We start from the raw sequence: 27,513 nt of genomic DNA on the forward strand, positions 1-27,513 counted from the left end.
TTACGGCTCCAAAACAGTGTTTGGACATGGTTATCGCTTGTTTTTGGACGTTGGAAGCACGTCCAAGGTGACTAAACCGGTCCGCATATCAAGTGGGACCCACATCGAATGATCCATTCAGTTTTCAAAAAAGTATATATGCGATTGCATGGGATATACTAACGGATGCGATCATACCAGCACTAATGCACCGGATCCCATCAGAACTCCGCAGTTAAGCGTGCTTGGGCGAGAGTAGTACTAGGATGGGTGACCTCCCGGGAAGTCCTCGTGTTGCATCCCTCCCTCCCCTCCCCCCCCCCTTTTTTTTTTTTTGGTTGTTTCGCAAGACTATAGTACATAGAGAACGTCGTAACTTTCAGACCGTGAGGAACCACGCAACCCATAATACCTTTTTGAAAAGCCCCAAGAGAGCTTCTGGTAAGGCAATGGGTCTTCGTACCATTGGACCATTCTCGAGGGCAGATTTTGACGTTTGAAGGCAGTTGAGATGTTTTTTTGTGATCCCGACACAATTAGTTACGGCTCCAAAACAGTGTTTGGACATGGTTATCACTTGTTTTTGGACGTTGGAAGCACGTCCAAGGTGACTAAACCGGTCCGCATATCAAGTGGGACCCACATCGAATGATCCATTCAGTTTTCAAAAAAGTATATATGCGATTGCATGGGATATACTAACGGATGCGATCATACCAGCACTAATGCACCGGATCCCATCAGAACTCTGCAGTTAAGCTTGCTTGGGCGAGAGTAGTACTAGGATGGGTGACCTCCCGGGAAGTCCTCGTGTTGCATCCCTCCCTCCCCCCCCCCCCCCCCCCTTTTTTTTTTTTTGGTTGTTTCGCAAGACTATAGTACATAGAGAACGTCGTAACTTTCAGACCGTGAGGAACCACGCAACCCATAATACCTTTTTGAAAAGCCCCAAGAGAGCTTCTGGTAAGGCAATGGGTCTTCGTACCATTGGACCATTCTCGAGGGCAGATTTTGACGTTTGAAGGCAGTTGAGATGTTTTTTTGTGATCCCGACACAATTAGTTACGGCTCCAAAACAGTGTTTGGACATGGTTATCACTTGTTTTTGGACGTTGGAAGCACGTCCAAGGTGACTAAACCGGTCCGCATATCAAGTGGGACCCACATCGAATGATCCATTCAGTTTTCAAAAAAGTATATATGCGATTGCATGGGATATACTAACGGATGCGATCATACCAGCACTAATGCACCGGATCCCATCAGAACTCCGCAGTTAAGCGTGCTTGGGCGAGAGTAGTACTAGGATGGGTGACCTCCCGGGAAGTCCTCGTGTTGCATCCCTCCCTCCCCCCCACCCCCCCTTTTTTTTTTTTTTTGGTTGTTTCGCAAGACTATAGTACATAGAGAACGTCGTAACTTTCAGACCGTGAGGAACCACGCAACCCATAATACCTTTTTGAAAAGCCCCAAGAGAGCTTCTGGTAAGGCAATGGGTCTTCGTACCATTGGACCATTCTCGAGGGCAGATTTTGACGTTTGAAGGCAGTTGAGATGTTTTTTTGTGATCCCGACACAATTAGTTACGGCTCCAAAACAGTGTTTGGACATGGTTATCGCTTGTTTTTGGACGTTGGAAGCACGTCCAAGGTGACTAAACCGGTCCGCATATCAAGTGGGACCCACATCGAATGATCCATTCAGTTTTCAAAAAAGTATATATGCGATTGCATGGGATATACTAACGGATGCGATCATACCAGCACTAATGCACCGGATCCCATCAGAACTCCGCAGTTAAGCGTGCTTGGGCGAGAGTAGTACTAGGATGGGTGACCTCCCGGGAAGTCCTCGTGTTGCATCCCTCCCTCCCCCCCCCCCCCCTTTTTTTTTTTTTTTGGTTGTTTCGCAAGACTATAGTACATAGAGAACGTCGTAACTTTCAGACCGTGAGGAACCACGCAACCCATAATACCTTTTTGAAAAGCCCCAAGAGAGCTTCTGGTAAGGCAATGGGTCTTCGTACCATTGGACCATTCTCGAGGGCAGATTTTGACGTTTGAAGGCAGTTGAGATGTTTTTTTGTGATCCCGACACAATTAGTTACGGCTCCAAAACAGTGTTTGGACATGGTTATCGCTTGTTTTTGGACGTTGGAAGCACGTCCAAGGTGACTAAACCGGTCCGCATATCAAGTGGGACCCACATCGAATGATCCATTCAGTTTTCAAAAAAGTATATATGCGATTGCATGGGATATACTAACGGATGCGATCATACCAGCACTAATGCACCGGATCCCATCAGAACTCCGCAGTTAAGCGTGCTTGGGCGAGAGTAGTACTAGGATGGGTGACCTCCCGGGAAGTCCTCGTGTTGCATCCCTCCCTCCCCCCCCCCCCCCCCTTTTTTTTTTTTTTTGGTTGTTTCGCAAGACTATAGTACATAGAGAACGTCGTAACTTTCAGACCGTGAGGAACCACGCAACCCATAATACCTTTTTGAAAAGCCCCAAGAGAGCTTCTGGTAAGGCAATGGGTCTTCGTACCATTGGACCATTCTCGAGGGCAGATTTTGACGTTTGAAGGCAGTTGAGATGTTTTTTTGTGATCCCGACACAATTAGTTACGGCTCCAAAACAGTGTTTGGACATGGTTATCGCTTGTTTTTGGACGTTGGAAGCACGTCCAAGGTGACTAAACCGGTCCGCATATCAAGTGGGACCCACATCGAATGATCCATTCAGTTTTCAAAAAAGTATATATGCGATTGCATGGGATATACTAACGGATGCGATCATACCAGCACTAATGCACCGGATCCCATCAGAACTCCGCAGTTAAGCGTGCTTGGGCGAGAGTAGTACTAGGATGGGTGACCTCCCGGGAAGTCCTCGTGTTGCATCCCTCCCTCCCCCCCCCCCCCCCCCTTTTTTTTTTTTTGGTTGTTTCGCAAGACTATAGTACATAGAGAACGTCGTAACTTTCAGACCGTGAGGAACCACGCAACCCATAATACCTTTTTGAAAAGCCCCAAGAGAGCTTCTGGTAAGGCAATGGGTCTTCGTACCATTGGACCATTCTCGAGGGCAGATTTTGACGTTTGAAGGCAGTTGAGATGTTTTTTTGTGATCCCGACACAATTAGTTACGGCTCCAAAACAGTGTTTGGACATGGTTATCACTTGTTTTTGGACGTTGGAAGCACGTCCAAGGTGACTAAACCGGTCCGCATATCAAGTGGGACCCACATCGAATGATCCATTCAGTTTTCAAAAAAGTATATATGCGATTGCATGGGATATACTAACGGATGCGATCATACCAGCACTAATGCACCGGATCCCATCAGAACTCTGCAGTTAAGCTTGCTTGGGCGAGAGTAGTACTAGGATGGGTGACCTCCCGGGAAGTCCTCGTGTTGCATCCCTCCCTCCCCCCCCCCCCTTTTTTTTTTTTTTTGGTTGTTTCGCAAGACTATAGTACATAGAGAACGTCGTAACTTTCAGACCGTGAGGAACCACGCAACCCATAATACCTTTTTGAAAAGCCCCAAGAGAGCTTCTGGTAAGGCAATGGGTCTTCGTACCATTGGACCATTCTCGAGGGCAGATTTTGACGTTTGAAGGCAGTTGAGATGTTTTTTTGTGATCCCGACACAATTAGTTACGGCTCCAAAACAGTGTTTGGACATGGTTATCGCTTGTTTTTGGACGTTGGAAGCACGTCCAAGGTGACTAAACCGGTCCGCATATCAAGTGGGACCCACATCGAATGATCCATTCAGTTTTCAAAAAAGTATATATGCGATTGCATGGGATATACTAACGGATGCGATCATACCAGCACTAATGCACCGGATCCCATCAGAACTCCGCAGTTAAGCGTGCTTGGGCGAGAGTAGTACTAGGATGGGTGACCTCCCGGGAAGTCCTCGTGTTGCATCCCTCCCTCCCCCCCCCCCCCCCTTTTTTTTTTTTTGGTTGTTTCGCAAGACTATAGTACATAGAGAACGTCGTAACTTTCAGACCGTGAGGAACCACGCAACCCATAATACCTTTTTGAAAAGCCCCAAGAGAGCTTCTGGTAAGGCAATGGGTCTTCGTACCATTGGACCATTCTCGAGGGCAGATTTTGACGTTTGAAGGCAGTTGAGATGTTTTTTTGTGATCCCGACACAATTAGTTACGGCTCCAAAACAGTGTTTGGACATGGTTATCACTTGTTTTTGGACGTTGGAAGCACGTCCAAGGTGACTAAACCGGTCCGCATATCAAGTGGGACCCACATCGAATGATCCATTCAGTTTTCAAAAAAGTATATATGCGATTGCATGGGATATACTAACGGATGCGATCATACCAGCACTAATGCACCGGATCCCATCAGAACTCTGCAGTTAAGCTTGCTTGGGCGAGAGTAGTACTAGGATGGGTGACCTCCCGGGAAGTCCTCGTGTTGCATCCCTCCCTCCCCCCCCCCCCTTTTTTTTTTTTTTTGGTTGTTTCGCAAGACTATAGTACATAGAGAACGTCGTAACTTTCAGACCGTGAGGAACCACGCAACCCATAATACCTTTTTGAAAAGCCCCAAGAGAGCTTCTGGTAAGGCAATGGGTCTTCGTACCATTGGACCATTCTCGAGGGCAGATTTTGACGTTTGAAGGCAGTTGAGATGTTTTTTTGTGATCCCGACACAATTAGTTACGGCTCCAAAACAGTGTTTGGACATGGTTATCGCTTGTTTTTGGACGTTGGAAGCACGTCCAAGGTGACTAAACCGGTCCGCATATCAAGTGGGACCCACATCGAATGATCCATTCAGTTTTCAAAAAAGTATATATGCGATTGCATGGGATATACTAACAGATGCGATCATACCAGCACTAATGCACCGGATCCCATCAGAACTCCGCAGTTAAGCGTGCTTGGGCGAGAGTAGTACTAGGATGGGTGACCTCCCGGGAAGTCCTCGTGTTGCATCCCTCCCTCCCCCCCCCCCCCCCCCCCTTTTTTTTTTTTTTTGGTTGTTTCGCAAGACTATAGTACATAGAGAACGTCGTAACTTTCAGACCGTGAGGAACCACGCAACCCATAATACCTTTTTGAAAAGCCCCAAGAGAGCTTCTGGTAAGGCAATGGGTCTTCGTACCATTGGACCATTCTCGAGGGCAGATTTTGACGTTTGAAGGCAGTTGAGATGTTTTTTTGTGATCCCGACACAATTAGTTACGGCTCCAAAACAGTGTTTGGACATGGTTATCGCTTGTTTTTGGACGTTGGAAGCACGTCCAAGGTGACTAAACCGGTCCGCATATCAAGTGGGACCCACATCGAATGATCCATTCAGTTTTCAAAAAAGTATATATGCGATTGCATGGGATATACTAACGGATGCGATCATACCAGCACTAATGCACCGGATCCCATCAGAACTCCGCAGTTAAGCGTGCTTGGGCGAGAGTAGTACTAGGATGGGTGACCTCCCGGGAAGTCCTCGTGTTGCATCCCTCCCTCCCCCCCCCCCCCCCTTTTTTTTTTTTTGGTTGTTTCGCAAGACTATAGTACATAGAGAACGTCGTAACTTTCAGACCGTGAGGAACCACGCAACCCATAATACCTTTTTGAAAAGCCCCAAGAGAGCTTCTGGTAAGGCAATGGGTCTTCGTACCATTGGACCATTCTCGAGGGCAGATTTTGACGTTTGAAGGCAGTTGAGATGTTTTTTTGTGATCCCGACACAATTAGTTACGGCTCCAAAACAGTGTTTGGACATGGTTATCGCTTGTTTTTGGACGTTGGAAGCACGTCCAAGGTGACTAAACCGGTCCGCATATCAAGTGGGACCCACATCGAATGATCCATTCAGTTTTCAAAAAAGTATATATGCGATTGCATGGGATATACTAACGGATGCGATCATACCAGCACTAATGCACCGGATCCCATCAGAACTCCGCAGTTAAGCGTGCTTGGGCGAGAGTAGTACTAGGATGGGTGACCTCCCGGGAAGTCCTCGTGTTGCATCCCTCCCTCCCCCCCCCCCCCCCCTTTTTTTTTTTTTGGTTGTTTCGCAAGACTATAGTACATAGAGAACGTCGTAACTTTCAGACCGTGAGGAACCACGCAACCCATAATACCTTTTTGAAAAGCCCCAAGAGAGCTTCTGGTAAGGCAATGGGTCTTCGTACCATTGGACCATTCTCGAGGGCAGATTTTGACGTTTGAAGGCAGTTGAGATGTTTTTTTGTGATCCCGACACAATTAGTTACGGCTCCAAAACAGTGTTTGGACATGGTTATCGCTTGTTTTTGGACGTTGGAAGCACGTCCAAGGTGACTAAACCGGTCCGCATATCAAGTGGGACCCACATCGAATGATCCATTCAGTTTTCAAAAAAGTATATATGCGATTGCATGGGATATACTAACGGATGCGATCATACCAGCACTAATGCACCGGATCCCATCAGAACTCCGCAGTTAAGCGTGCTTGGGCGAGAGTAGTACTAGGATGGGTGACCTCCCGGGAAGTCCTCGTGTTGCATCCCTCCCTCCCCCCCCCCCCCCTTTTTTTTTTTTTTGGTTGTTTCGCAAGACTATAGTACATAGAGAACGTCGTAACTTTCAGACCGTGAGGAACCACGCAACCCATAATACCTTTTTGAAAAGCCCCAAGAGAGCTTCTGGTAAGGCAATGGGTCTTCGTACCATTGGACCATTCTCGAGGGCAGATTTTGACGTTTGAAGGCAGTTGAGATGTTTTTTTGTGATCCCGACACAATTAGTTACGGCTCCAAAACAGTGTTTGGACATGGTTATCGCTTGTTTTTGGACGTTGGAAGCACGTCCAAGGTGACTAAACCGGTCCGCATATCAAGTGGGACCCACATCGAATGATCCATTCAGTTTTCAAAAAAGTATATATGCGATTGCATGGGATATACTAACGGATGCGATCATACCAGCACTAATGCACCGGATCCCATCAGAACTCCGCAGTTAAGCGAGCTTGGGCGAGAGTAGTACTAGGATGGGTGACCTCCCGGGAAGTCCTCGTGTTGCATCCCTCCCTCCCCCCCCCCCCCCCCCTTTTTTTTTTTTTTTGGTTGTTTCGCAAGACTATAGTACATAGAGAACGTCGTAACTTTCAGACCGTGAGGAACCACGCAACCCATAATACCTTTTTGAAAAGCCCCAAGAGAGCTTCTGGTAAGGCAATGGGTCTTCGTACCATTGGACCATTCTCGAGGGCAGATTTTGACGTTTGAAGGCAGTTGAGATGTTTTTTTGTGATCCCGACACAATTAGTTACGGCTCCAAAACAGTGTTTGGACATGGTTATCGCTTGTTTTTGGACGTTGGAAGCACGTCCAAGGTGACTAAACCGGTCCGCATATCAAGTGGGACCCACATCGAATGATCCATTCAGTTTTCAAAAAAGTATATATGCGATTGCATGGGATATACTAACGGATGCGATCATACCAGCACTAATGCACCGGATCCCATCAGAACTCCGCAGTTAAGCGTGCTTGGGCGAGAGTAGTACTAGGATGGGTGACCTCCCGGGAAGTCCTCGTGTTGCCTCCCTCCCTCCCCCCCCCCCTTTTTTTTTTTTGGTTGTTTCCCAAGACTATAGTACATAGAGAACGTCGTAACTTTCAGACCGTGAGGAACCACGCAACCCATAATACCTTTTTGAAAAGCCCCAAGAGAGCTTCTGGTAAGGCAATGGGTCTTCGTACCATTGGACCATTCTCGAGGGCAGATTTTGACGTTTGAAGGCAGTTGAGATGTTTTTTTGTGATCCCGACACAATTAGTTACGGCTCCAAAACAGTGTTTGGACATGGTTATCGCTTGTTTTTGGACGTTGGAAGCACGTCCAAGGTGACTAAACCGGTCCGCATATCAAGTGGGACCCACATCGAATGATCCATTCAGTTTTCAAAAAAGTATATATGCGATTGCATGGGATATACTAACGGATGCGATCATACCAGCACTAATGCACCGGATCCCATCAGAACTCCGCAGTTAAGCGTGTTTGGGCGAGAGTAGTACTAGGATGGGTGACCTCCCGGGAAGTCCTCGTGTTGCATCCCTCCCTCCCCCCCCCCCCCTTTTTTTTTTTTGGTTGTTTCCCAAGACTATAGTACATAGAGAACGTCGTAACTTTCAGACCGTGAGGAACCACGCAACCCATAATACCTTTTTGAAAAGCCCCAAGAGAGCTTCTGGTAAGGCAATGGGTCTTCGTACCATTGGACCATTCTCGAGGGCAGATTTTGACGTTTGAAGGCAGTTGAGATGTTTTTTTGTGATCCCGACACAATTAGTTACGGCTCCAAAACAGTGTTTGGACATGGTTATCGCTTGTTTTTGGACGTTGGAAGCACGTCCAAGGTGACTAAACCGGTCCGCATATCAAGTGGGACCCACATCGAATGATCCATTCAGTTTTCAAAAAAGTATATATGCGATTGCATGGGATATACTAACGGATGCGATCATACCAGCACTAATGCACCGGATCCCATCAGAACTCCGCAGTTAAGCGTGTTTGGGCGAGAGTAGTACTAGGATGGGTGACCTCCCGGGAAGTCCTCGTGTTGCATCCCTCCCTCCCCCCCCCCCCCTTTTTTTTTTTTTTTGGTTGTTTCGCAAGACTATAGTACATAGAGAACGTCGTAACTTTCAGACCGTGAGGAACCACGCAACCCATAATACCTTTTTGAAAAGCCCCAAGAGAGCTTCTGGTAAGGCAATGGGTCTTCGTACCATTGGACCATTCTCGAGGGCAGATTTTGACGTTTGAAGGCAGTTGAGATGTTTTTTTGTGATCCCGACACAATTAGTTACGGCTCCAAAACAGTGTTTGGACATGGTTATCGCTTGTTTTTGGACGTTGGAAGCACGTCCAAGGTGACTAAACCGGTCCGCATATCAAGTGGGACCCACATCGAATGATCCATTCAGTTTTCAAAAAAGTATATATGCGATTGCATGGGATATACTAACGGATGCGATCATACCAGCACTAATGCACCGGATCCCATCAGAACTCCGCAGTTAAGCGTGCTTGGGCGAGAGTAGTACTAGGATGGGTGACCTCCCGGGAAGTCCTCGTGTTGCCTCCCTCCCTCCCCCCCCCCCTTTTTTTTTTTTGGTTGTTTCCCAAGACTATAGTACATAGAGAACGTCGTAACTTTCAGACCGTGAGGAACCACGCAACCCATAATACCTTTTTGAAAAGCCCCAAGAGAGCTTCTGGTAAGGCAATGGGTCTTCGTACCATTGGACCATTCTCGAGGGCAGATTTTGACGTTTGAAGGCAGTTGAGATGTTTTTTTGTGATCCCGACACAATTAGTTACGGCTCCAAAACAGTGTTTGGACATGGTTATCGCTTGTTTTTGGACGTTGGAAGCACGTCCAAGGTGACTAAACCGGTCCGCATATCAAGTGGGACCCACATCGAATGATCCATTCAGTTTTCAAAAAAGTATATATGCGATTGCATGGGATATACTAACGGATGCGATCATACCAGCACTAATGCACCGGATCCCATCAGAACTCCGCAGTTAAGCGTGTTTGGGCGAGAGTAGTACTAGGATGGGTGACCTCCCGGGAAGTCCTCGTGTTGCATCCCTCCCTCCCCCCCCCCCTTTTTTTTTTTTGGTTGTTTCCCAAGACTATAGTACATAGAGAACGTCGTAACTTTCAGACCGTGAGGAACCACGCAACCCATAATACCTTTTTGAAAAGCCCCAAGAGAGCTTCTGGTAAGGCAATGGGTCTTCGTACCATTGGACCATTCTCGAGGGCAGATTTTGACGTTTGAAGGCAGTTGAGATGTTTTTTTGTGATCCCGACACAATTAGTTACGGCTCCAAAACAGTGTTTGGACATGGTTATCGCTTGTTTTTGGACGTTGGAAGCACGTCCAAGGTGACTAAACCGGTCCGCATATCAAGTGGGACCCACATCGAATGATCCATTCAGTTTTCAAAAAAGTATATATGCGATTGCATGGGATATACTAACGGATGCGATCATACCAGCACTAATGCACCGGATCCCATCAGAACTCCGCAGTTAAGCGTGTTTGGGCGAGAGTAGTACTAGGATGGGTGACCTCCCGGGAAGTCCTCGTGTTGCATCCCTCCCTCCCCCCCCCCCCCTTTTTTTTTTTTTTTGGTTGTTTCGCAAGACTATAGTACATAGAGAACGTCGTAACTTTCAGACCGTGAGGAACCACGCAACCCATAATACCTTTTTGAAAAGCCCCAAGAGAGCTTCTGGTAAGGCAATGGGTCTTCGTACCATTGGACCATTCTCGAGGGCAGATTTTGACGTTTGAAGGCAGTTGAGATGTTTTTTTGTGATCCCGACACAATTAGTTACGGCTCCAAAACAGTGTTTGGACATGGTTATCACTTGTTTTTGGACGTTGGAAGCACGTCCAAGGTGACTAAACCGGTCCGCATATCAAGTGGGACCCACATCGAATGATCCATTCAGTTTTCAAAAAAGTATATATGCGATTGCATGGGATATACTAACGGATGCGATCATACCAGCACTAATGCACCGGATCCCATCAGAACTCCGCAGTTAAGCGTGCTTGGGCGAGAGTAGTACTAGGATGGGTGACCTCCCGGGAAGTCCTCGTGTTGCCTCCCTCCCTCCCCCCCCCCCCTTTTTTTTTTTTGGTTGTTTCCCAAGACTATAGTACATAGAGAACGTCGTAACTTTCAGACCGTGAGGAACCACGCAACCCATAATACCTTTTTGAAAAGCCCCAAGAGAGCTTCTGGTAAGGCAATGGGTCTTCGTACCATTGGACCATTCTCGAGGGCAGATTTTGACGTTTGAAGGCAGTTGAGATGTTTTTTTGTGATCCCGACACAATTAGTTACGGCTCCAAAACAGTGTTTGGACATGGTTATCGCTTGTTTTTGGACGTTGGAAGCACGTCCAAGGTGACTAAACCGGTCCGCATATCAAGTGGGACCCACATCGAATGATCCATTCAGTTTTCAAAAAAGTATATATGCGATTGCATGGGATATACTAACGGATGCGATCATACCAGCACTAATGCACCGGATCCCATCAGAACTCCGCAGTTAAGCGTGCTTGGGCGAGAGTAGTACTAGGATGGGTGACCTCCCGGGAAGTCCTCGTGTTGCCTCCCTCCCTCCCCCCCCCCCTTTTTTTTTTTTGGTTGTTTCCCAAGACTATAGTACATAGAGAACGTCGTAACTTTCAGACCGTGAGGAACCACGCAACCCATAATACCTTTTTGAAAAGCCCCAAGAGAGCTTCTGGTAAGGCAATGGGTCTTCGTACCATTGGACCATTCTCGAGGGCAGATTTTGACGTTTGAAGGCAGTTGAGATGTTTTTTTGTGATCCCGACACAATTAGTTACGGCTCCAAAACAGTGTTTGGACATGGTTATCGCTTGTTTTTGGACGTTGGAAGCACGTCCAAGGTGACTAAACCGGTCCGCATATCAAGTGGGACCCACATCGAATGATCCATTCAGTTTTCAAAAAAGTATATATGCGATTGCATGGGATATACTAACGGATGCGATCATACCAGCACTAATGCACCGGATCCCATCAGAACTCCGCAGTTAAGCGTGCTTGGGCGAGAGTAGTACTAGGATGGGTGACCTCCCGGGAAGTCCTCGTGTTGCCTCCCTCCCTCCCCCCCCCCCCTTTTTTTTTTTTGGTTGTTTCCCAAGACTATAGTACATAGAGAACGTCGTAACTTTCAGACCGTGAGGAACCACGCAACCCATAATACCTTTTTGAAAAGCCCCAAGAGAGCTTCTGGTAAGGCAATGGGTCTTCGTACCATTGGACCATTCTCGAGGGCAGATTTTGACGTTTGAAGGCAGTTGAGATGTTTTTTTGTGATCCCGACACAATTAGTTACGGCTCCAAAACAGTGTTTGGACATGGTTATCGCTTGTTTTTGGACGTTGGAAGCACGTCCAAGGTGACTAAACCGGTCCGCATATCAAGTGGGACCCACATCGAATGATCCATTCAGTTTTCAAAAAAGTATATATGCGATTGCATGGGATATACTAACGGATGCGATCATACCAGCACTAATGCACCGGATCCCATCAGAACTCCGCAGTTAAGCGTGTTTGGGCGAGAGTAGTACTAGGATGGGTGACCTCCCGGGAAGTCCTCGTGTTGCATCCCTCCCTCCCCCCCCCCCTTTTTTTTTTTTGGTTGTTTCCCAAGACTATAGTACATAGAGAACGTCGTAACTTTCAGACCGTGAGGAACCACGCAACCCATAATACCTTTTTGAAAAGCCCCAAGAGAGCTTCTGGTAAGGCAATGGGTCTTCGTACCATTGGACCATTCTCGAGGGCAGATTTTGACGTTTGAAGGCAGTTGAGATGTTTTTTTGTGATCCCGACACAATTAGTTACGGCTCCAAAACAGTGTTTGGACATGGTTATCGCTTGTTTTTGGACGTTGGAAGCACGTCCAAGGTGACTAAACCGGTCCGCATATCAAGTGGGACCCACATCGAATGATCCATTCAGTTTTCAAAAAAGTATATATGCGATTGCATGGGATATACTAACGGATGCGATCATACCAGCACTAATGCACCGGATCCCATCAGAACTCCGCAGTTAAGCGTGTTTGGGCGAGAGTAGTACTAGGATGGGTGACCTCCCGGGAAGTCCTCGTGTTGCATCCCTCCCTCCCCCCCCCCCCTTTTTTTTTTTTGGTTGTTTCCCAAGACTATAGTACATAGAGAACGTCGTAACTTTCAGACCGTGAGGAACCACGCAACCCATAATACCTTTTTGAAAAGCCCCAAGAGAGCTTCTGGTAAGGCAATGGGTCTTCGTACCATTGGACCATTCTCGAGGGCAGATTTTGACGTTTGAAGGCAGTTGAGATGTTTTTTTGTGATCCCGACACAATTAGTTACGGCTCCAAAACAGTGTTTGGACATGGTTATCGCTTGTTTTTGGACGTTGGAAGCACGTCCAAGGTGACTAAACCGGTCCGCATATCAAGTGGGACCCACATCGAATGATCCATTCAGTTTTCAAAAAAGTATATATGCGATTGCATGGGATATACTAACGGATGCGATCATACCAGCACTAATGCACCGGATCCCATCAGAACTCCGCAGTTAAGCGTGTTTGGGCGAGAGTAGTACTAGGATGGGTGACCTCCCGGGAAGTCCTCGTGTTGCATCCCTCCCTCCCCCCCCCCCCCTTTTTTTTTTTTTTTGGTTGTTTCGCAAGACTATAGTACATAGAGAACGTCGTAACTTTCAGACCGTGAGGAACCACGCAACCCATAATACCTTTTTGAAAAGCCCCAAGAGAGCTTCTGGTAAGGCAATGGGTCTTCGTACCATTGGACCATTCTCGAGGGCAGATTTTGACGTTTGAAGGCAGTTGAGATGTTTTTTTGTGATCCCGACACAATTAGTTACGGCTCCAAAACAGTGTTTGGACATGGTTATCACTTGTTTTTGGACGTTGGAAGCACGTCCAAGGTGACTAAACCGGTCCGCATATCAAGTGGGACCCACATCGAATGATCCATTCAGTTTTCAAAAAAGTATATATGCGATTGCATGGGATATACTAACGGATGCGATCATACCAGCACTAATGCACCGGATCCCATCAGAACTCCGCAGTTAAGCGTGTTTGGGCGAGAGTAGTACTAGGATGGGTGACCTCCCGGGAAGTCCTCGTGTTGCATCCCTCCCTCCCCCCCCCCTTTTTTTTTTTTGGTTGTTTCCCAAGACTATAGTACATAGAGAACGTCGTAACTTTCAGACCGTGAGGAACCACGCAACCCATAATACCTTTTTGAAAAGCCCCAAGAGAGCTTCTGGTAAGGCAATGGGTCTTTGTACCATTGGACCATTCTCGAGGGCAGATTTTGACGTTTGAAGGCAGTTGAGATGTTTTTTTGTGATCCCGACACAATTAGTTACGGCTCCAAAACAGTGTTTGGACATGGTTATCGCTTGTTTTTGGACGTTGGAAGCACGTCCAAGGTGACTAAACCGGTCCGCATATCAAGTGGGACCCACATCGAATGATCCATTCAGTTTTCAAAAAAGTATATATGCGATTGCATGGGATATACTAACGGATGCGATCATACCAGCACTAATGCACCGGATCCCATCAGAACTCCGCAGTTAAGCGTGTTTGGGCGAGAGTAGTACTAGGATGGGTGACCTCCCGGGAAGTCCTCGTGTTGCATCCCTCCCTCCCCCCCCCCCCCTTTTTTTTTTTTGGTTGTTTCCCAAGACTATAGTACATAGAGAACGTCGTAACTTTCAGACCGTGAGGAACCACGCAACCCATAATACCTTTTTGAAAAGCCCCAAGAGAGCTTCTGGTAAGGCAATGGGTCTTCGTACCATTGGACCATTCTCGAGGGCAGATTTTGACGTTTGAAGGCAGTTGAGATGTTTTTTTGTGATCCCGACACAATTAGTTACGGCTCCAAAACAGTGTTTGGACATGGTTATCGCTTGTTTTTGGACGTTGGAAGCACGTCCAAGGTGACTAAACCGGTCCGCATATCAAGTGGGACCCACATCGAATGATCCATTCAGTTTTCAAAAAAGTATATATGCGATTGCATGGGATATACTAACGGATGCGATCATACCAGCACTAATGCACCGGATCCCATCAGAACTCCGCAGTTAAGCGTGCTTGGGCGAGAGTAGTACTAGGATGGGTGACCTCCCGGGAAGTCCTCGTGTTGCATCCCTCCCTCCCCCCCCCCCCCCCCCCCCCCTTTTTTTTTTTTTTGGTTGTTTCGCAAGACTATAGTACATAGAGAACGTCGTAACTTTCAGACCGTGAGGAACCACGCAACCCATAATACCTTTTTGAAAAGCCCCAAGAGAGCTTCTGGTAAGGCAATGGGTCTTCGTACCATTGGACCATTCTCGAGGGCAGATTTTGACGTTTGAAGGCAGTTGAGATGTTTTTTTGTGATCCCGACACAATTAGTTACGGCTCCAAAACAGTGTTTGGACATGGTTATCACTTGTTTTTGGACGTTGGAAGCACGTCCAAGGTGACTAAACCGGTCCGCATATCAAGTGGGACCCACATCGAATGATCCATTCAGTTTTCAAAAAAGTATATATGCGATTGCATGGGATATACTAACGGATGCGATCATACCAGCACTAATGCACCGGATCCCATCAGAACTCCGCAGTTAAGCGTGTTTGGGCGAGAGTAGTACTAGGATGGGTGACCTCCCGGGAAGTCCTCGTGTTGCATCCCTCCCTCCCCCCCCCCCCTTTTTTTTTTTTGGTTGTTTCCCAAGACTATAGTACATAGAGAACGTCGTAACTTTCAGACCGTGAGGAACCACGCAACCCATAATACCTTTTTGAAAAGCCCCAAGAGAGCTTCTGGTAAGGCAATGGGTCTTCGTACCATTGGACCATTCTCGAGGGCAGATTTTGACGTTTGAAGGCAGTTGAGATGTTTTTTTGTGATCCCGACACAATTAGTTACGGCTCCAAAACAGTGTTTGGACATGGTTATCGCTTGTTTTTGGACGTTGGAAGCACGTCCAAGGTGACTAAACCGGTCCGCATATCAAGTGGGACCCACATCGAATGATCCATTCAGTTTTCAAAAAAGTATATATGCGATTGCATGGGATATACTAACGGATGCGATCATACCAGCACTAATGCACCGGATCCCATCAGAACTCCGCAGTTAAGCGTGCTTGGGCGAGAGTAGTACTAGGATGGGTGACCTCCCGGGAAGTCCTCGTGTTGCATCCCTCCCTCCCCCCCCCCCCCCCCCCTTTTTTTTTTTTTTGGTTGTTTCGCAAGACTATAGTACATAGAGAACGTCGTAACTTTCAGACCGTGAGGAACCACGCAACCCATAATACCTTTTTGAAAAGCCCCAAGAGAGCTTCTGGTAAGGCAATGGGTCTTCGTACCATTGGACCATTCTCGAGGGCAGATTTTGACGTTTGAAGGCAGTTGAGATGTTTTTTTGTGATCCCGACACAATTAGTTACGGCTCCAAAACAGTGTTTGGACATGGTTATCACTTGTTTTTGGACGTTGGAAGCACGTCCAAGGTGACTAAACCGGTCCGCATATCAAGTGGGACCCACATCGAATGATCCATTCAGTTTTCAAAAAAGTATATATGCGATTGCATGGGATATACTAACGGATGCGATCATACCAGCACTAATGCACCGGATCCCATCAGAACTCCGCAGTTAAGCGTGTTTGGGCGAGAGTAGTACTAGGATGGGTGACCTCCCGGGAAGTCCTCGTGTTGCATCCCTCCCTCCCCCCCCCCCCCTTTTTTTTTTTTGGTTGTTTCCCAAGACTATAGTACATAGAGAACGTCGTAACTTTCAGACCGTGAGGAACCACGCAACCCATAATACCTTTTTGAAAAGCCCCAAGAGAGCTTCTGGTAAGGCAATGGGTCTTCGTACCATTGGACCATTCTCGAGGGCAGATTTTGACGTTTGAAGGCAGTTGAGATGTTTTTTTGTGATCCCGACACAATTAGTTACGGCTCCAAAACAGTGTTTGGACATGGTTATCACTTGTTTTTGGACGTTGGAAGCACGTCCAAGGTGACTAAACCGGTCCGCATATCAAGTGGGACCCACATCGAATGATCCATTCAGTTTTCAAAAAAGTATATATGCGATTGCATGGGATATACTAACGGATGCGATCATACCAGCACTAATGCACCGGATCCCATCAGAACTCCGCAGTTAAGCGTGTTTGGGCGAGAGTAGTACTAGGATGGGTGACCTCCCGGGAAGTCCTCGTGTTGCATCCCTCCCTCCCCCCCCCCCTTTTTTTTTTTTGGTTGTTTCCCAAGACTATAGTACATAGAGAACGTCGTAACTTTCAGACCGTGAGGAACCACGCAACCCATAATACCTTTTTGAAAAGCCCCAAGAGAGCTTCTGGTAAGGCAATGGGTCTTCGTACCATTGGACCATTCTCGAGGGCAGATTTTGACGTTTGAAGGCAGTTGAGATGTTTTTTTGTGATCCCGACACAATTAGTTACGGCTCCAAAACAGTGTTTGGACATGGTTATCGCTTGTTTTTGGACGTTGGAAGCACGTCCAAGGTGACTAAACCGGTCCGCATATCAAGTGGGACCCACATCGAATGATCCATTCAGTTTTCAAAAAAGTATATATGCGATTGCATGGGATATACTAACGGATGCGATCATACCAGCACTAATGCACCGGATCCCATCAGAACTCCGCAGTTAAGCGTGCTTGGGCGAGAGTAGTACTAGGATGGGTGACCTCCCGGGAAGTCCTCGTGTTGCATCCCTCCCTCCCCCCCCCCCCCCCCTTTTTTTTTTTTTTGGTTGTTTCGCAAGACTATAGTACATAGAGAACGTCGTAACTTTCAGACCGTGAGGAACCACGCAACCCATAATACCTTTTTGAAAAGCCCCAAGAGAGCTTCTGGTAAGGCAATGGGTCTTCGTACCATTGGACCATTCTCGAGGGCAGATTTTGACGTTTGAAGGCAGTTGAGATGTTTTTTTGTGATCCCGACACAATTAGTTACGGCTCCAAAACAGTGTTTGGACATGGTTATCACTTGTTTTTGGACGTTGGAAGCACGTCCAAGGTGACTAAACCGGTCCGCATATCAAGTGGGACCCACATCGAATGATCCATTCAGTTTTCAAAAAAGTATATATGCGATTGCATGGGATATACTAACGGATGCGATCATACCAGCACTAATGCACCGGATCCCATCAGAACTCCGCAGTTAAGCGTGTTTGGGCGAGAGTAGTACTAGGATGGGTGACCTCCCGGGAAGTCCTCGTGTTGCATCCCTCCCTCCCCCCCCCCCCCCTTTTTTTTTTTTGGTTGTTTCCCAAGACTATAGTACATAGAGAACGTCGTAACTTTCAGACCGTGAGGAACCACGCAACCCATAATACCTTTTTGAAAAGCCCCAAGAGAGCTTCTGGTAAGGCAATGGGTCTTCGTACCATTGGACCATTCTCGAGGGCAGATTTTGACGTTTGAAGGCAGTTGAGATGTTTTTTTGTGATCCCGACACAATTAGTTACGGCTCCAAAACAGTGTTTGGACATGGTTATCGCTTGTTTTTGGACGTTGGAAGCACGTCCAAGGTGACTAAACCGGTCCGCATATCAAGTGGGACCCACATCGAATGATCCATTCAGTTTTCAAAAAAGTATATATGCGATTGCATGGGATATACTAACGGATGCGATCATACCAGCACTAATGCACCGGATCCCATCAGAACTCCGCAGTTAAGCGTGCTTGGGCGAGAGTAGTACTAGGATGGGTGACCTCCCGGGAAGTCTTCGTGTTGCATCCCTCCCTCCCCCCCCCCCCCCTTTTTTTTTTTTTTGGTTGTTTCGCAAGACTATAGTACATAGAGAACGTCGTAACTTTCAGACCGTGAGGAACCACGCAACCCATAATACCTTTTTGAAAAGCCCCAAGAGAGCTTCTGGTAAGGCAATGGGTCTTTGTACCATTGGACCATTCTCGAGGGCAGATTTTGACGTTTGAAGGCAGTTGAGATGTTTTTTTGTGATCCCGACACAATTAGTTACGGCTCCAAAACAGTGTTTGGACATGGTTATCGCTTGTTTTTGGACGTTGGAAGCACGTCCAAGGTGACTAAACCGGTCCGCATATCAAGTGGGACCCACATCGAATGATCCATTCAGTTTTCAAAAAAGTATATATGCGATTGCATGGGATATACTAACGGATGCGATCATACCAGCACTAATGCACCGGATCCCATCAGAACTCCGCAGTTAAGCGTGCTTGGGCGAGAGTAGTACTAGGATGGGTGACCTCCCGGGAAGTCCTCGTGTTGCATCCCTCCCTCCCCCCCCCCCCCCCCCCCCCCCTTTTTTTTTTTTTTGGTTGTTTCGCAAGACTATAGTACATAGAGAACGTCGTAACTTTCAGACCGTGAGGAACCACGCAACCCATAATACCTTTTTGAAAAGCCCCAAGAGAGCTTCTGGTAAGGCAATGGGTCTTCGTACCATTGGACCATTCTCGAGGGCAGATTTTGACGTTTGAAGGCAGTTGAGATGTTTTTTTGTGATCCCGACACAATTAGTTACGGCTCCAAAACAGTGTTTGGACATGGTTATCACTTGTTTTTGGACGTTGGAAGCACGTCCAAGGTGACTAAACCGGTCCGCATATCAAGTGGGACCCACATCGAATGATCCATTCAGTTTTCAAAAAAGTATATATGCGATTGCATGGGATATACTAACGGATGCGATCATACCAGCACTAATGCACCGGATCCCATCAGAACTCCGCAGTTAAGCGTGTTTGGGCGAGAGTAGTACTAGGATGGGTGACCTCCCGGGAAGTCCTCGTGTTGCATCCCTCCCTCCCCCCCCCCTTTTTTTTTTTTGGTTGTTTCCCAAGACTATAGTACATAGAGAACGTCGTAACTTTCAGACCGTGAGGAACCACGCAACCCATAATACCTTTTTGAAAAGCCCCAAGAGAGCTTCTGGTAAGGCAATGGGTCTTCGTACCATTGGACCATTCTCGAGGGCAGATTTTGACGTTTGAAGGCAGTTGAGATGTTTTTTTGTGATCCCGACACAATTAGTTACGGCTCCAAAACAGTGTTTGGACATGGTTATCACTTGTTTTTGGACGTTGGAAGCACGTCCAAGGTGACTAAACCGGTCCGCATATCAAGTGGGACCCACATCGAATGATCCATTCAGTTTTCAAAAAAGTATATATGCGATTGCATGGGATATACTAACGGATGCGATCATACCAGCACTAATGCACCGGATCCCATCAGAACTCCGCAGTTAAGCGTGCTTGGGCGAGAGTAGTACTAGGATGGGTGACCTCCCGGGAAGTCTTCGTGTTGCATCCCTCCCTCCCCCCCCCCCCCCCTTTTTTTTTTTTTTGGTTGTTTCGCAAGACTATAGTACATAGAGAACGTCGTAACTTTCAGACCGTGAGGAACCACGCAACCCATAATACCTTTTTGAAAAGCCCCAAGAGAGCTTCTGGTAAGGCAATGGGTCTTTGTACCATTGGACCATTCTCGAGGGCAGATTTTGACGTTTGAAGGCAGTTGAGATGTTTTTTTGTGATCCCGACACAATTAGTTACGGCTCCAAAACAGTGTTTGGACATGGTTATCGCTTGTTTTTGGACGTTGGAAGCACGTCCAAGGTGACTAAACCGGTCCGCATATCAAGTGGGACCCACATCGAATGATCCATTTAGTTTTCAAAAAAGTATATATGCGATTGCATGGGATATACTAACGGATGCGATCATACCAGCACTAATGCACCGGATCCCATCAGAACTCCGCAGTTAAGCGTGCTTGGGCGAGAGTAGTACTAGGATGGGTGACCTCCCGGGAAGTCCTCGTGTTGCATCCCTCCCTCCCCCCCCCCCCCCCCCCCCTTTTTTTTTTTTTTGGTTGTTTCGCAAGACTATAGTACATAGAGAACGTCGTAACTTTCAGACCGTGAGGAACCACGCAACCCATAATACCTTTTTGAAAAGCCCCAAGAGAGCTTCTGGTAAGGCAATGGGTCTTCGTACCATTGGACCATTCTCGAGGGCAGATTTTGACGTTTGAAGGCAGTTGAGATGTTTTTTTGTGATCCCGACACAATTAGTTACGGCTCCAAAACAGTGTTTGGACATGGTTATCGCTTGTTTTTGGACGTTGGAAGCACGTCCAAGGTGACTAAACCGGTCCGCATATCAAGTGGGACCCACATCGAATGATCCATTCAGTTTTCAAAAAAGTATATATGCGATTGCATGGGATATACTAACGGATGCGATCATACCAGCACTAATGCACCGGATCCCATCAGAACTCCGCAGTTAAGCGTGCTTGGGCGAGAGTAGTACTAGGATGGGTGACCTCCCGGGAAGTCCTCGTGTTGCATCCCTCCCTCCCCCCCCCCCCCCCCCTTTTTTTTTTTTTTGGTTGTTTCGCAAGACTATAGTACATAGAGAACGTCGTAACTTTCAGACCGTGAGGAACCACGCAACCCATAATACCTTTTTGAAAAGCCCCAAGAGAGCTTCTGGTAAGGCAATGGGTCTTCGTACCATTGGACCATTCTCGAGGGCAGATTTTGACGTTTGAAGGCAGTTGAGATGTTTTTTTGTGATCCCGACACAATTAGTTACGGCTCCAAAACAGTGTTTGGACATGGTTATCACTTGTTTTTGGACGTTGGAAGCACGTCCAAGGTGACTAAACCGGTCCGCATATCAAGTGGGACCCACATCGAATGATCCATTCAGTTTTCAAAAAAGTATATATGCGATTGCATGGGATATACTAACGGATGCGATCATACCAGCACTAATGCACCGGATCCCATCAGAACTCCGCAGTTAAGCGTGTTTGGGCGAGAGTAGTACTAGGATGGGTGACCTCCCGGGAAGTCCTCGTGTTGCATCCCTCCCTCCCCCCCCCCCCCCTTTTTTTTTTTTGGTTGTTTCCCAAGACTATAGTACATAGAGAACGTCGTAACTTTCAGACCGTGAGGAACCACGCAACCCATAATACCTTTTTGAAAAGCCCCAAGAGAGCTTCTGGTAAGGCAATGGGTCTTCGTACCATTGGACCATTCTCGAGGGCAGATTTTGACGTTTGAAGGCAGTTGAGATGTTTTTTTGTGATCCCGACACAATTAGTTACGGCTCCAAAACAGTGTTTGGACATGGTTATCGCTTGTTTTTGGACGTTGGAAGCACGTCCAAGGTGACTAAACCGGTCCGCATATCAAGTGGGACCCACATCGAATGATCCATTCAGTTTTCAAAAAAGTATATATGCGATTGCATGGGATATACTAACGGATGCGATCATACCAGCACTAATGCACCGGATCCCATCAGAACTCCGCAGTTAAGCGTGCTTGGGCGAGAGTAGTACTAGGATGGGTGACCTCCCGGGAAGTCTTCGTGTTGCATCCCTCCCTCCCCCCCCCCCCCCTTTTTTTTTTTTTTGGTTGTTTCGCAAGACTATAGTACATAGAGAACGTCGTAACTTTCAGACCGTGAGGAACCACGCAACCCATAATACCTTTTTGAAAAGCCCCAAGAGAGCTTCTGGTAAGGCAATGGGTCTTTGTACCATTGGACCATTCTCGAGGGCAGATTTTGACGTTTGAAGGCAGTTGAGATGTTTTTTTGTGATCCCGACACAATTAGTTACGGCTCCAAAACAGTGTTTGGACATGGTTATCGCTTGTTTTTGGACGTTGGAAGCACGTCCAAGGTGACTAAACCGGTCCGCATATCAAGTGGGACCCACATCGAATGATCCATTCAGTTTTCAAAAAAGTATATATGCGATTGCATGGGATATACTAACGGATGCGATCATACCAGCACTAATGCACCGGATCCCATCAGAACTCCGCAGTTAAGCGTGCTTGGGCGAGAGTAGTACTAGGATGGGTGACCTCCCGGGAAGTCCTCGTGTTGCATCCCTCCCTCCCCCCCCCCCCCCCCCCCTTTTTTTTTTTTTTGGTTGTTTCGCAAGACTATAGTACATAGAGAACGTCGTAACTTTCAGACCGTGAGGAACCACGCAACCCATAATACCTTTTTGAAAAGCCCCAAGAGAGCTTCTGGTAAGGCAATGGGTCTTCGTACCATTGGACCATTCTCGAGGGCAGATTTTGACGTTTGAAGGCAGTTGAGATGTTTTTTTGTGATCCCGACACAATTAGTTACGGCTCCAAAACAGTGTTTGGACATGGTTATCACTTGTTTTTGGACGTTGGAAGCACGTCCAAGGTGACTAAACCGGTCCGCATATCAAGTGGGACCCACATCGAATGATCCATTCAGTTTTCAAAAAAGTATATATGCGATTGCATGGGATATACTAACGGATGCGATCATACCAGCACTAATGCACCGGATCCCATCAGAACTCCGCAGTTAAGCGTGTTTGGGCGAGAGTAGTACTAGGATGGGTGACCTCCCGGGAAGTCCTCGTGTTGCATCCCTCCCTCCCCCCCCCCCTTTTTTTTTTTTGGTTGTTTCCCAAGACTATAGTACATAGAGAACGTCGTAACTTTCAGACCGTGAGGAACCACGCAACCCATAATACCTTTTTGAAAAGCCCCAAGAGAGCTTCTGGTAAGGCAATGGGTCTTCGTACCATTGGACCATTCTCGAGGGCAGATTTTGACGTTTGAAGGCAGTTGAGATGTTTTTTTGTGATCCCGACACAATTAGTTACGGCTCCAAAACAGTGTTTGGACATGGTTATCACTTGTTTTTGGACGTTGGAAGCACGTCCAAGGTGACTAAACCGGTCCGCATATCAAGTGGGACCCACATCGAATGATCCATTCAGTTTTCAAAAAAGTATATATGCGATTGCATGGGATATACTAACGGATGCGATCATACCAGCACTAATGCACCGGATCCCATCAGAACTCCGCAGTTAAGCGTGTTTGGGCGAGAGTAGTACTAGGATGGGTGACCTCCCGGGAAGTCCTCGTGTTGCATCCCTCCCTCCCCCCCCCCCCCCTTTTTTTTTTTTGGTTGTTTCCCAAGACTATAGTACATAGAGAACGTCGTAACTTTCAGACCGTGAGGAACCACGCAACCCATAATACCTTTTTGAAAAGCCCCAAGAGAGCTTCTGGTAAGGCAATGGGTCTTCGTACCATTGGACCATTCTCGAGGGCAGATTTTGACGTTTGAAGGCAGTTGAGATGTTTTTTTGTGATCCCGACACAATTAGTTACGGCTCCAAAACAGTGTTTGGACATGGTTATCGCTTGTTTTTGGACGTTGGAAGCACGTCCAAGGTGACTAAACCGGTCCGCATATCAAGTGGGACCCACATCGAATGATCCATTCAGTTTTCAAAAAAGTATATATGCGATTGCATGGGATATACTAACGGATGCGATCATACCAGCACTAATGCACCGGATCCCATCAGAACTCCGCAGTTAAGCGTGCTTGGGCGAGAGTAGTACTAGGATGGGTGACCTCCCGGGAAGTCCTCGTGTTGCATCCCTCCCTCCCCCCCCCCCCCCCCCCCCCCTTTTTTTTTTTTTTGGTTGTTTCGCAAGACTATAGTACATAGAGAACGTCGTAACTTTCAGACCGTGAGGAACCACGCAACCCATAATACCTTTTTGAAAAGCCCCAAGAGAGCTTCTGGTAAGGCAATGGGTCTTCGTACCATTGGACCATTCTCGAGGGCAGATTTTGACGTTTGAAGGCAGTTGAGATGTTTTTTTGTGATCCCGACACAATTAGTTACGGCTCCAAAACAGTGTTTGGACATGGTTATCACTTGTTTTTGGACGTTGGAAGCACGTCCAAGGTGACTAAACCGGTCCGCATATCAAGTGGGACCCACATCGAATGATCCATTCAGTTTTCAAAAAAGTATATATGCGATTGCATGGGATATACTAACGGATGCGATCATACCAGCACTAATGCACCGGATCCCATCAGAACTCCGCAGTTAAGCGTGTTTGGGCGAGAGTAGTACTAGGATGGGTGACCTCCCGGGAAGTCCTCGTGTTGCATCCCTCCCTCCCCCCCCCCTTTTTTTTTTTTGGTTGTTTCCCAAGACTATAGTACATAGAGAACGTCGTAACTTTCAGACCGTGAGGAACCACGCAACCCATAATACCTTTTTGAAAAGCCCCAAGAGAGCTTCTGGTAAGGCAATGGGTCTTCGTACCATTGGACCATTCTCGAGGGCAGATTTTGACGTTTGAAGGCAGTTGAGATGTTTTTTTGTGATCCCGACACAATTAGTTACGGCTCCAAAACAGTGTTTGGACATGGTTATCACTTGTTTTTGGACGTTGGAAGCACGTCCAAGGTGACTAAACCGGTCCGCATATCAAGTGGGACCCACATCGAATGATCCATTCAGTTTTCAAAAAAGTATATATGCGATTGCATGGGATATACTAACGGATGCGATCATACCAGCACTAATGCACCGGATCCCATCAGAACTCCGCAGTTAAGCGTGTTTGGGCGAGAGTAGTACTAGGATGGGTGACCTCCCGGGAAGTCCTCGTGTTGCATCCCTCCCTCCCCCCCCCCCCCTTTTTTTTTTTTGGTTGTTTCCCAAGACTATAGTACATAGAGAACGTCGTAACTTTCAGACCGTGAGGAACCACGCAACCCATAATACCTTTTTGAAAAGCCCCAAGAGAGCTTCTGGTAAGGCAATGGGTCTTCGTACCATTGGACCATTCTCGAGGGCAGATTTTGACGTTTGAAGGCAGTTGAGATGTTTTTTTGTGATCCCGACACAATTAGTTACGGCTCCAAAACAGTGTTTGGACATGGTTATCGCTTGTTTTTGGACGTTGGAAGCACGTCCAAGGTGACTAAACCGGTCCGCATATCAAGTGGGACCCACATCGAATGATCCATTCAGTTTTCAAAAAAGTATATATGCGATTGCATGGGATATACTAACGGATGCGATCATACCAGCACTAATGCACCGGATCCCATCAGAACTCCGCAGTTAAGCGTGCTTGGGCGAGAGTAGTACTAGGATGGGTGACCTCCCGGGAAGTCTTCGTGTTGCATCCCTCCCTCCCCCCCCCCCCCCTTTTTTTTTTTTTTGGTTGTTTCGCAAGACTATAGTACATAGAGAACGTCGTAACTTTCAGACCGTGAGGAACCACGCAACCCATAATACCTTTTTGAAAAGCCCCAAGAGAGCTTCTGGTAAGGCAATGGGTCTTCGTACCATTGGACCATTCTCGAGGGCAGATTTTGACGTTTGAAGGCAGTTGAGATGTTTTTTTGTGATCCCGACACAATTAGTTACGGCTCCAAAACAGTGTTTGGACATGGTTATCGCTTGTTTTTGGACGTTGGAAGCACGTCCAAGGTGACTAAACCGGTCCGCATATCAAGTGGGACCCACATCGAATGATCCATTCAGTTTTCAAAAAAGTATATATGCGATTGCATGGGATATACTAACGGATGCGATCATACCAGCACTAATGCACCGGATCCCATCAGAACTCCGCAGTTAAGCGTGCTTGGGCGAGAGTAGTACTAGGATGGGTGACCTCCCGGGAAGTCCTCGTGTTGCATCCCTCCCTCCCCCCCCCCCCCCCCCCTTTTTTTTTTTTTTGGTTGTTTCGCAAGACTATAGTACATAGAGAACGTCGTAACTTTCAGACCGTGAGGAACCACGCAACCCATAATACCTTTTTGAAAAGCCCCAAGAGAGCTTCTGGTAAGGCAATGGGTCTTCGTACCATTGGACCATTCTCGAGGGCAGATTTTGACGTTTGAAGGCAGTTGAGATGTTTTTTTGTGATCCCGACACAATTAGTTACGGCTCCAAAACAGTGTTTGGACATGGTTATCACTTGTTTTTGGACGTTGGAAGCACGTCCAAGGTGACTAAACCGGTCCGCATATCAAGTGGGACCCACATCGAATGATCCATTCAGTTTTCAAAAAAGTATATATGCGATTGCATGGGATATACTAACGGATGCGATCATACCAGCACTAATGCACCGGATCCCATCAGAACTCCGCAGTTAAGCGTGTTTGGGCGAGAGTAGTACTAGGATGGGTGACCTCCCGGGAAGTCCTCGTGTTGCATCCCTCCCTCCCCCCCCCCCCCCCCCTTTTTTTTTTTTGGTTGTTTCCCAAGACTATAGTACATAGAGAACGTCGTAACTTTCAGACCGTGAGGAACCACGCAACCCATAATACCTTTTTGAAAAGCCCCAAGAGAGCTTCTGGTAAGGCAATGGGTCTTCGTACCATTGGACCATTCTCGAGGGCAGATTTTGACGTTTGAAGGCAGTTGAGATGTTTTTTTGTGATCCCGACACAATTAGTTACGGCTCCAAAACAGTGTTTGGACATGGTTATCACTTGTTTTTGGACGTTGGAAGCACGTCCAAGGTGACTAAACCGGTCCGCATATCAAGTGGGACCCACATCGAATGATCCATTCAGTTTTCAAAAAAGTATATATGCGATTGCATGGGATATACTAACGGATGCGATCATACCAGCACTAATGCACCGGATCCCATCAGAACTCCGCAGTTAAGCGTGTTTGGGCGAGAGTAGTACTAGGATGGGTGACCTCCCGGGAAGTCCTCGTGTTGCATCCCTCCCTCCCCCCCCCCCCTTTTTTTTTTTTGGTTGTTTCCCAAGACTATAGTACATAGAGAACGTCGTAACTTTCAGACCGTGAGGAACCACGCAACCCATAATACCTTTTTGAAAAGCCCCAAGAGAGCTTCTGGTAAGGCAATGGGTCTTCGTACCATTGGACCATTCTCGAGGGCAGATTTTGACGTTTGAAGGCAGTTGAGATGTTTTTTTGTGATCCCGACACAATTAGTTACGGCTCCAAAACAGTGTTTGGAC

The 27,513-nt window shown here is 47.1% G+C and overlaps 53 non-coding genes across 53 annotated transcripts; all 53 read left to right on the plus strand.

Annotated features, from left to right (window-relative positions):
• The first annotated feature begins 163 nt into the window (after positions 1 to 163).
• LOC147932268 (5S ribosomal RNA) lies at positions 164 to 282 on the plus strand. Its single transcript, XR_015576137.1, has one exon. It is a non-coding gene; the product is annotated as a 5S ribosomal RNA (ribosomal RNA).
• Positions 283 to 682: 400 nt separating this feature from the next.
• On the plus strand, positions 683 to 801 carry LOC147932269 (5S ribosomal RNA). The gene has a single exon (XR_015576132.1). It is a non-coding gene; the product is annotated as a 5S ribosomal RNA (ribosomal RNA).
• Positions 802 to 1,204: 403 nt separating this feature from the next.
• On the plus strand, positions 1,205 to 1,323 carry LOC147932270 (5S ribosomal RNA). Its single transcript, XR_015576148.1, has one exon. It is a non-coding gene; the product is annotated as a 5S ribosomal RNA (ribosomal RNA).
• Positions 1,324 to 1,725: 402 nt separating this feature from the next.
• On the plus strand, positions 1,726 to 1,844 carry LOC147932271 (5S ribosomal RNA). The gene has a single exon (XR_015576161.1). It is a non-coding gene; the product is annotated as a 5S ribosomal RNA (ribosomal RNA).
• A 401-nt stretch (positions 1,845 to 2,245) lies between these two features.
• On the plus strand, positions 2,246 to 2,364 carry LOC147932272 (5S ribosomal RNA). The gene has a single exon (XR_015576172.1). It is a non-coding gene; the product is annotated as a 5S ribosomal RNA (ribosomal RNA).
• Positions 2,365 to 2,767: 403 nt separating this feature from the next.
• LOC147932273 (5S ribosomal RNA) lies at positions 2,768 to 2,886 on the plus strand. Its single transcript, XR_015576183.1, has one exon. It is a non-coding gene; the product is annotated as a 5S ribosomal RNA (ribosomal RNA).
• Positions 2,887 to 3,288: 402 nt separating this feature from the next.
• LOC147932274 (5S ribosomal RNA) lies at positions 3,289 to 3,407 on the plus strand. Its single transcript, XR_015576133.1, has one exon. It is a non-coding gene; the product is annotated as a 5S ribosomal RNA (ribosomal RNA).
• A 399-nt stretch (positions 3,408 to 3,806) lies between these two features.
• Positions 3,807 to 3,925, plus strand: LOC147932275 (5S ribosomal RNA). Its single transcript, XR_015576194.1, has one exon. It is a non-coding gene; the product is annotated as a 5S ribosomal RNA (ribosomal RNA).
• Positions 3,926 to 4,325: 400 nt separating this feature from the next.
• LOC147932276 (5S ribosomal RNA) lies at positions 4,326 to 4,444 on the plus strand. The gene has a single exon (XR_015576134.1). It is a non-coding gene; the product is annotated as a 5S ribosomal RNA (ribosomal RNA).
• A 399-nt stretch (positions 4,445 to 4,843) lies between these two features.
• On the plus strand, positions 4,844 to 4,962 carry LOC147932277 (5S ribosomal RNA). The gene has a single exon (XR_015575636.1). It is a non-coding gene; the product is annotated as a 5S ribosomal RNA (ribosomal RNA).
• A 406-nt stretch (positions 4,963 to 5,368) lies between these two features.
• On the plus strand, positions 5,369 to 5,487 carry LOC147932278 (5S ribosomal RNA). The gene has a single exon (XR_015576205.1). It is a non-coding gene; the product is annotated as a 5S ribosomal RNA (ribosomal RNA).
• Positions 5,488 to 5,887: 400 nt separating this feature from the next.
• Positions 5,888 to 6,006, plus strand: LOC147932279 (5S ribosomal RNA). Its single transcript, XR_015576216.1, has one exon. It is a non-coding gene; the product is annotated as a 5S ribosomal RNA (ribosomal RNA).
• A 401-nt stretch (positions 6,007 to 6,407) lies between these two features.
• On the plus strand, positions 6,408 to 6,526 carry LOC147932280 (5S ribosomal RNA). The gene has a single exon (XR_015576227.1). It is a non-coding gene; the product is annotated as a 5S ribosomal RNA (ribosomal RNA).
• A 400-nt stretch (positions 6,527 to 6,926) lies between these two features.
• On the plus strand, positions 6,927 to 7,045 carry LOC147932281 (5S ribosomal RNA). Its single transcript, XR_015575734.1, has one exon. It is a non-coding gene; the product is annotated as a 5S ribosomal RNA (ribosomal RNA).
• Positions 7,046 to 7,449: 404 nt separating this feature from the next.
• On the plus strand, positions 7,450 to 7,568 carry LOC147932282 (5S ribosomal RNA). Its single transcript, XR_015575717.1, has one exon. It is a non-coding gene; the product is annotated as a 5S ribosomal RNA (ribosomal RNA).
• A 395-nt stretch (positions 7,569 to 7,963) lies between these two features.
• On the plus strand, positions 7,964 to 8,082 carry LOC147932283 (5S ribosomal RNA). Its single transcript, XR_015576754.1, has one exon. It is a non-coding gene; the product is annotated as a 5S ribosomal RNA (ribosomal RNA).
• Positions 8,083 to 8,479: 397 nt separating this feature from the next.
• Positions 8,480 to 8,598, plus strand: LOC147932284 (5S ribosomal RNA). The gene has a single exon (XR_015576765.1). It is a non-coding gene; the product is annotated as a 5S ribosomal RNA (ribosomal RNA).
• A 400-nt stretch (positions 8,599 to 8,998) lies between these two features.
• On the plus strand, positions 8,999 to 9,117 carry LOC147932285 (5S ribosomal RNA). The gene has a single exon (XR_015575718.1). It is a non-coding gene; the product is annotated as a 5S ribosomal RNA (ribosomal RNA).
• Positions 9,118 to 9,512: 395 nt separating this feature from the next.
• LOC147932286 (5S ribosomal RNA) lies at positions 9,513 to 9,631 on the plus strand. Its single transcript, XR_015576777.1, has one exon. It is a non-coding gene; the product is annotated as a 5S ribosomal RNA (ribosomal RNA).
• Positions 9,632 to 10,026: 395 nt separating this feature from the next.
• On the plus strand, positions 10,027 to 10,145 carry LOC147932287 (5S ribosomal RNA). Its single transcript, XR_015576788.1, has one exon. It is a non-coding gene; the product is annotated as a 5S ribosomal RNA (ribosomal RNA).
• A 400-nt stretch (positions 10,146 to 10,545) lies between these two features.
• Positions 10,546 to 10,664, plus strand: LOC147932288 (5S ribosomal RNA). Its single transcript, XR_015575719.1, has one exon. It is a non-coding gene; the product is annotated as a 5S ribosomal RNA (ribosomal RNA).
• Positions 10,665 to 11,060: 396 nt separating this feature from the next.
• LOC147932289 (5S ribosomal RNA) lies at positions 11,061 to 11,179 on the plus strand. The gene has a single exon (XR_015575720.1). It is a non-coding gene; the product is annotated as a 5S ribosomal RNA (ribosomal RNA).
• A 395-nt stretch (positions 11,180 to 11,574) lies between these two features.
• LOC147932290 (5S ribosomal RNA) lies at positions 11,575 to 11,693 on the plus strand. Its single transcript, XR_015575721.1, has one exon. It is a non-coding gene; the product is annotated as a 5S ribosomal RNA (ribosomal RNA).
• A 396-nt stretch (positions 11,694 to 12,089) lies between these two features.
• On the plus strand, positions 12,090 to 12,208 carry LOC147932291 (5S ribosomal RNA). Its single transcript, XR_015576799.1, has one exon. It is a non-coding gene; the product is annotated as a 5S ribosomal RNA (ribosomal RNA).
• A 395-nt stretch (positions 12,209 to 12,603) lies between these two features.
• LOC147932292 (5S ribosomal RNA) lies at positions 12,604 to 12,722 on the plus strand. Its single transcript, XR_015576810.1, has one exon. It is a non-coding gene; the product is annotated as a 5S ribosomal RNA (ribosomal RNA).
• Positions 12,723 to 13,118: 396 nt separating this feature from the next.
• On the plus strand, positions 13,119 to 13,237 carry LOC147932293 (5S ribosomal RNA). The gene has a single exon (XR_015576822.1). It is a non-coding gene; the product is annotated as a 5S ribosomal RNA (ribosomal RNA).
• Positions 13,238 to 13,637: 400 nt separating this feature from the next.
• LOC147932294 (5S ribosomal RNA) lies at positions 13,638 to 13,756 on the plus strand. Its single transcript, XR_015576833.1, has one exon. It is a non-coding gene; the product is annotated as a 5S ribosomal RNA (ribosomal RNA).
• A 394-nt stretch (positions 13,757 to 14,150) lies between these two features.
• LOC147932295 (5S ribosomal RNA) lies at positions 14,151 to 14,269 on the plus strand. Its single transcript, XR_015576845.1, has one exon. It is a non-coding gene; the product is annotated as a 5S ribosomal RNA (ribosomal RNA).
• Positions 14,270 to 14,666: 397 nt separating this feature from the next.
• LOC147932296 (5S ribosomal RNA) lies at positions 14,667 to 14,785 on the plus strand. The gene has a single exon (XR_015576239.1). It is a non-coding gene; the product is annotated as a 5S ribosomal RNA (ribosomal RNA).
• Positions 14,786 to 15,193: 408 nt separating this feature from the next.
• On the plus strand, positions 15,194 to 15,312 carry LOC147932297 (5S ribosomal RNA). The gene has a single exon (XR_015576857.1). It is a non-coding gene; the product is annotated as a 5S ribosomal RNA (ribosomal RNA).
• Positions 15,313 to 15,708: 396 nt separating this feature from the next.
• LOC147932298 (5S ribosomal RNA) lies at positions 15,709 to 15,827 on the plus strand. Its single transcript, XR_015576251.1, has one exon. It is a non-coding gene; the product is annotated as a 5S ribosomal RNA (ribosomal RNA).
• Positions 15,828 to 16,231: 404 nt separating this feature from the next.
• On the plus strand, positions 16,232 to 16,350 carry LOC147932299 (5S ribosomal RNA). The gene has a single exon (XR_015576869.1). It is a non-coding gene; the product is annotated as a 5S ribosomal RNA (ribosomal RNA).
• Positions 16,351 to 16,747: 397 nt separating this feature from the next.
• On the plus strand, positions 16,748 to 16,866 carry LOC147932300 (5S ribosomal RNA). Its single transcript, XR_015576880.1, has one exon. It is a non-coding gene; the product is annotated as a 5S ribosomal RNA (ribosomal RNA).
• A 395-nt stretch (positions 16,867 to 17,261) lies between these two features.
• On the plus strand, positions 17,262 to 17,380 carry LOC147932301 (5S ribosomal RNA). The gene has a single exon (XR_015576262.1). It is a non-coding gene; the product is annotated as a 5S ribosomal RNA (ribosomal RNA).
• Positions 17,381 to 17,782: 402 nt separating this feature from the next.
• LOC147932302 (5S ribosomal RNA) lies at positions 17,783 to 17,901 on the plus strand. The gene has a single exon (XR_015576890.1). It is a non-coding gene; the product is annotated as a 5S ribosomal RNA (ribosomal RNA).
• A 398-nt stretch (positions 17,902 to 18,299) lies between these two features.
• Positions 18,300 to 18,418, plus strand: LOC147932303 (5S ribosomal RNA). The gene has a single exon (XR_015576995.1). It is a non-coding gene; the product is annotated as a 5S ribosomal RNA (ribosomal RNA).
• Positions 18,419 to 18,818: 400 nt separating this feature from the next.
• LOC147932304 (5S ribosomal RNA) lies at positions 18,819 to 18,937 on the plus strand. Its single transcript, XR_015576273.1, has one exon. It is a non-coding gene; the product is annotated as a 5S ribosomal RNA (ribosomal RNA).
• A 409-nt stretch (positions 18,938 to 19,346) lies between these two features.
• Positions 19,347 to 19,465, plus strand: LOC147932305 (5S ribosomal RNA). Its single transcript, XR_015576901.1, has one exon. It is a non-coding gene; the product is annotated as a 5S ribosomal RNA (ribosomal RNA).
• A 394-nt stretch (positions 19,466 to 19,859) lies between these two features.
• LOC147932306 (5S ribosomal RNA) lies at positions 19,860 to 19,978 on the plus strand. Its single transcript, XR_015576996.1, has one exon. It is a non-coding gene; the product is annotated as a 5S ribosomal RNA (ribosomal RNA).
• Positions 19,979 to 20,379: 401 nt separating this feature from the next.
• Positions 20,380 to 20,498, plus strand: LOC147932307 (5S ribosomal RNA). The gene has a single exon (XR_015576284.1). It is a non-coding gene; the product is annotated as a 5S ribosomal RNA (ribosomal RNA).
• A 406-nt stretch (positions 20,499 to 20,904) lies between these two features.
• LOC147932308 (5S ribosomal RNA) lies at positions 20,905 to 21,023 on the plus strand. The gene has a single exon (XR_015576295.1). It is a non-coding gene; the product is annotated as a 5S ribosomal RNA (ribosomal RNA).
• A 403-nt stretch (positions 21,024 to 21,426) lies between these two features.
• On the plus strand, positions 21,427 to 21,545 carry LOC147932309 (5S ribosomal RNA). The gene has a single exon (XR_015576911.1). It is a non-coding gene; the product is annotated as a 5S ribosomal RNA (ribosomal RNA).
• A 398-nt stretch (positions 21,546 to 21,943) lies between these two features.
• LOC147932310 (5S ribosomal RNA) lies at positions 21,944 to 22,062 on the plus strand. Its single transcript, XR_015576997.1, has one exon. It is a non-coding gene; the product is annotated as a 5S ribosomal RNA (ribosomal RNA).
• Positions 22,063 to 22,462: 400 nt separating this feature from the next.
• On the plus strand, positions 22,463 to 22,581 carry LOC147932311 (5S ribosomal RNA). The gene has a single exon (XR_015576306.1). It is a non-coding gene; the product is annotated as a 5S ribosomal RNA (ribosomal RNA).
• A 405-nt stretch (positions 22,582 to 22,986) lies between these two features.
• LOC147932312 (5S ribosomal RNA) lies at positions 22,987 to 23,105 on the plus strand. The gene has a single exon (XR_015576921.1). It is a non-coding gene; the product is annotated as a 5S ribosomal RNA (ribosomal RNA).
• Positions 23,106 to 23,500: 395 nt separating this feature from the next.
• LOC147932313 (5S ribosomal RNA) lies at positions 23,501 to 23,619 on the plus strand. The gene has a single exon (XR_015576928.1). It is a non-coding gene; the product is annotated as a 5S ribosomal RNA (ribosomal RNA).
• Positions 23,620 to 24,017: 398 nt separating this feature from the next.
• Positions 24,018 to 24,136, plus strand: LOC147932314 (5S ribosomal RNA). The gene has a single exon (XR_015576317.1). It is a non-coding gene; the product is annotated as a 5S ribosomal RNA (ribosomal RNA).
• A 408-nt stretch (positions 24,137 to 24,544) lies between these two features.
• On the plus strand, positions 24,545 to 24,663 carry LOC147932315 (5S ribosomal RNA). The gene has a single exon (XR_015576935.1). It is a non-coding gene; the product is annotated as a 5S ribosomal RNA (ribosomal RNA).
• Positions 24,664 to 25,057: 394 nt separating this feature from the next.
• LOC147932316 (5S ribosomal RNA) lies at positions 25,058 to 25,176 on the plus strand. The gene has a single exon (XR_015576942.1). It is a non-coding gene; the product is annotated as a 5S ribosomal RNA (ribosomal RNA).
• Positions 25,177 to 25,573: 397 nt separating this feature from the next.
• On the plus strand, positions 25,574 to 25,692 carry LOC147932317 (5S ribosomal RNA). Its single transcript, XR_015576998.1, has one exon. It is a non-coding gene; the product is annotated as a 5S ribosomal RNA (ribosomal RNA).
• Positions 25,693 to 26,092: 400 nt separating this feature from the next.
• Positions 26,093 to 26,211, plus strand: LOC147932318 (5S ribosomal RNA). The gene has a single exon (XR_015576328.1). It is a non-coding gene; the product is annotated as a 5S ribosomal RNA (ribosomal RNA).
• A 404-nt stretch (positions 26,212 to 26,615) lies between these two features.
• LOC147932319 (5S ribosomal RNA) lies at positions 26,616 to 26,734 on the plus strand. The gene has a single exon (XR_015576952.1). It is a non-coding gene; the product is annotated as a 5S ribosomal RNA (ribosomal RNA).
• A 401-nt stretch (positions 26,735 to 27,135) lies between these two features.
• Positions 27,136 to 27,254, plus strand: LOC147932320 (5S ribosomal RNA). Its single transcript, XR_015576963.1, has one exon. It is a non-coding gene; the product is annotated as a 5S ribosomal RNA (ribosomal RNA).
• The last annotated feature ends 259 nt before the right edge of the window (positions 27,255 to 27,513 follow it).

Source organism: Camelina sativa, chromosome 12 (assembly GCF_030686135.1).
Source record: "Camelina sativa cultivar CO46 ecotype springtype chromosome 12, ASM3068613v1".
NCBI classification, from domain to species: domain Eukaryota; kingdom Viridiplantae; phylum Streptophyta; class Magnoliopsida; order Brassicales; family Brassicaceae; genus Camelina; species Camelina sativa.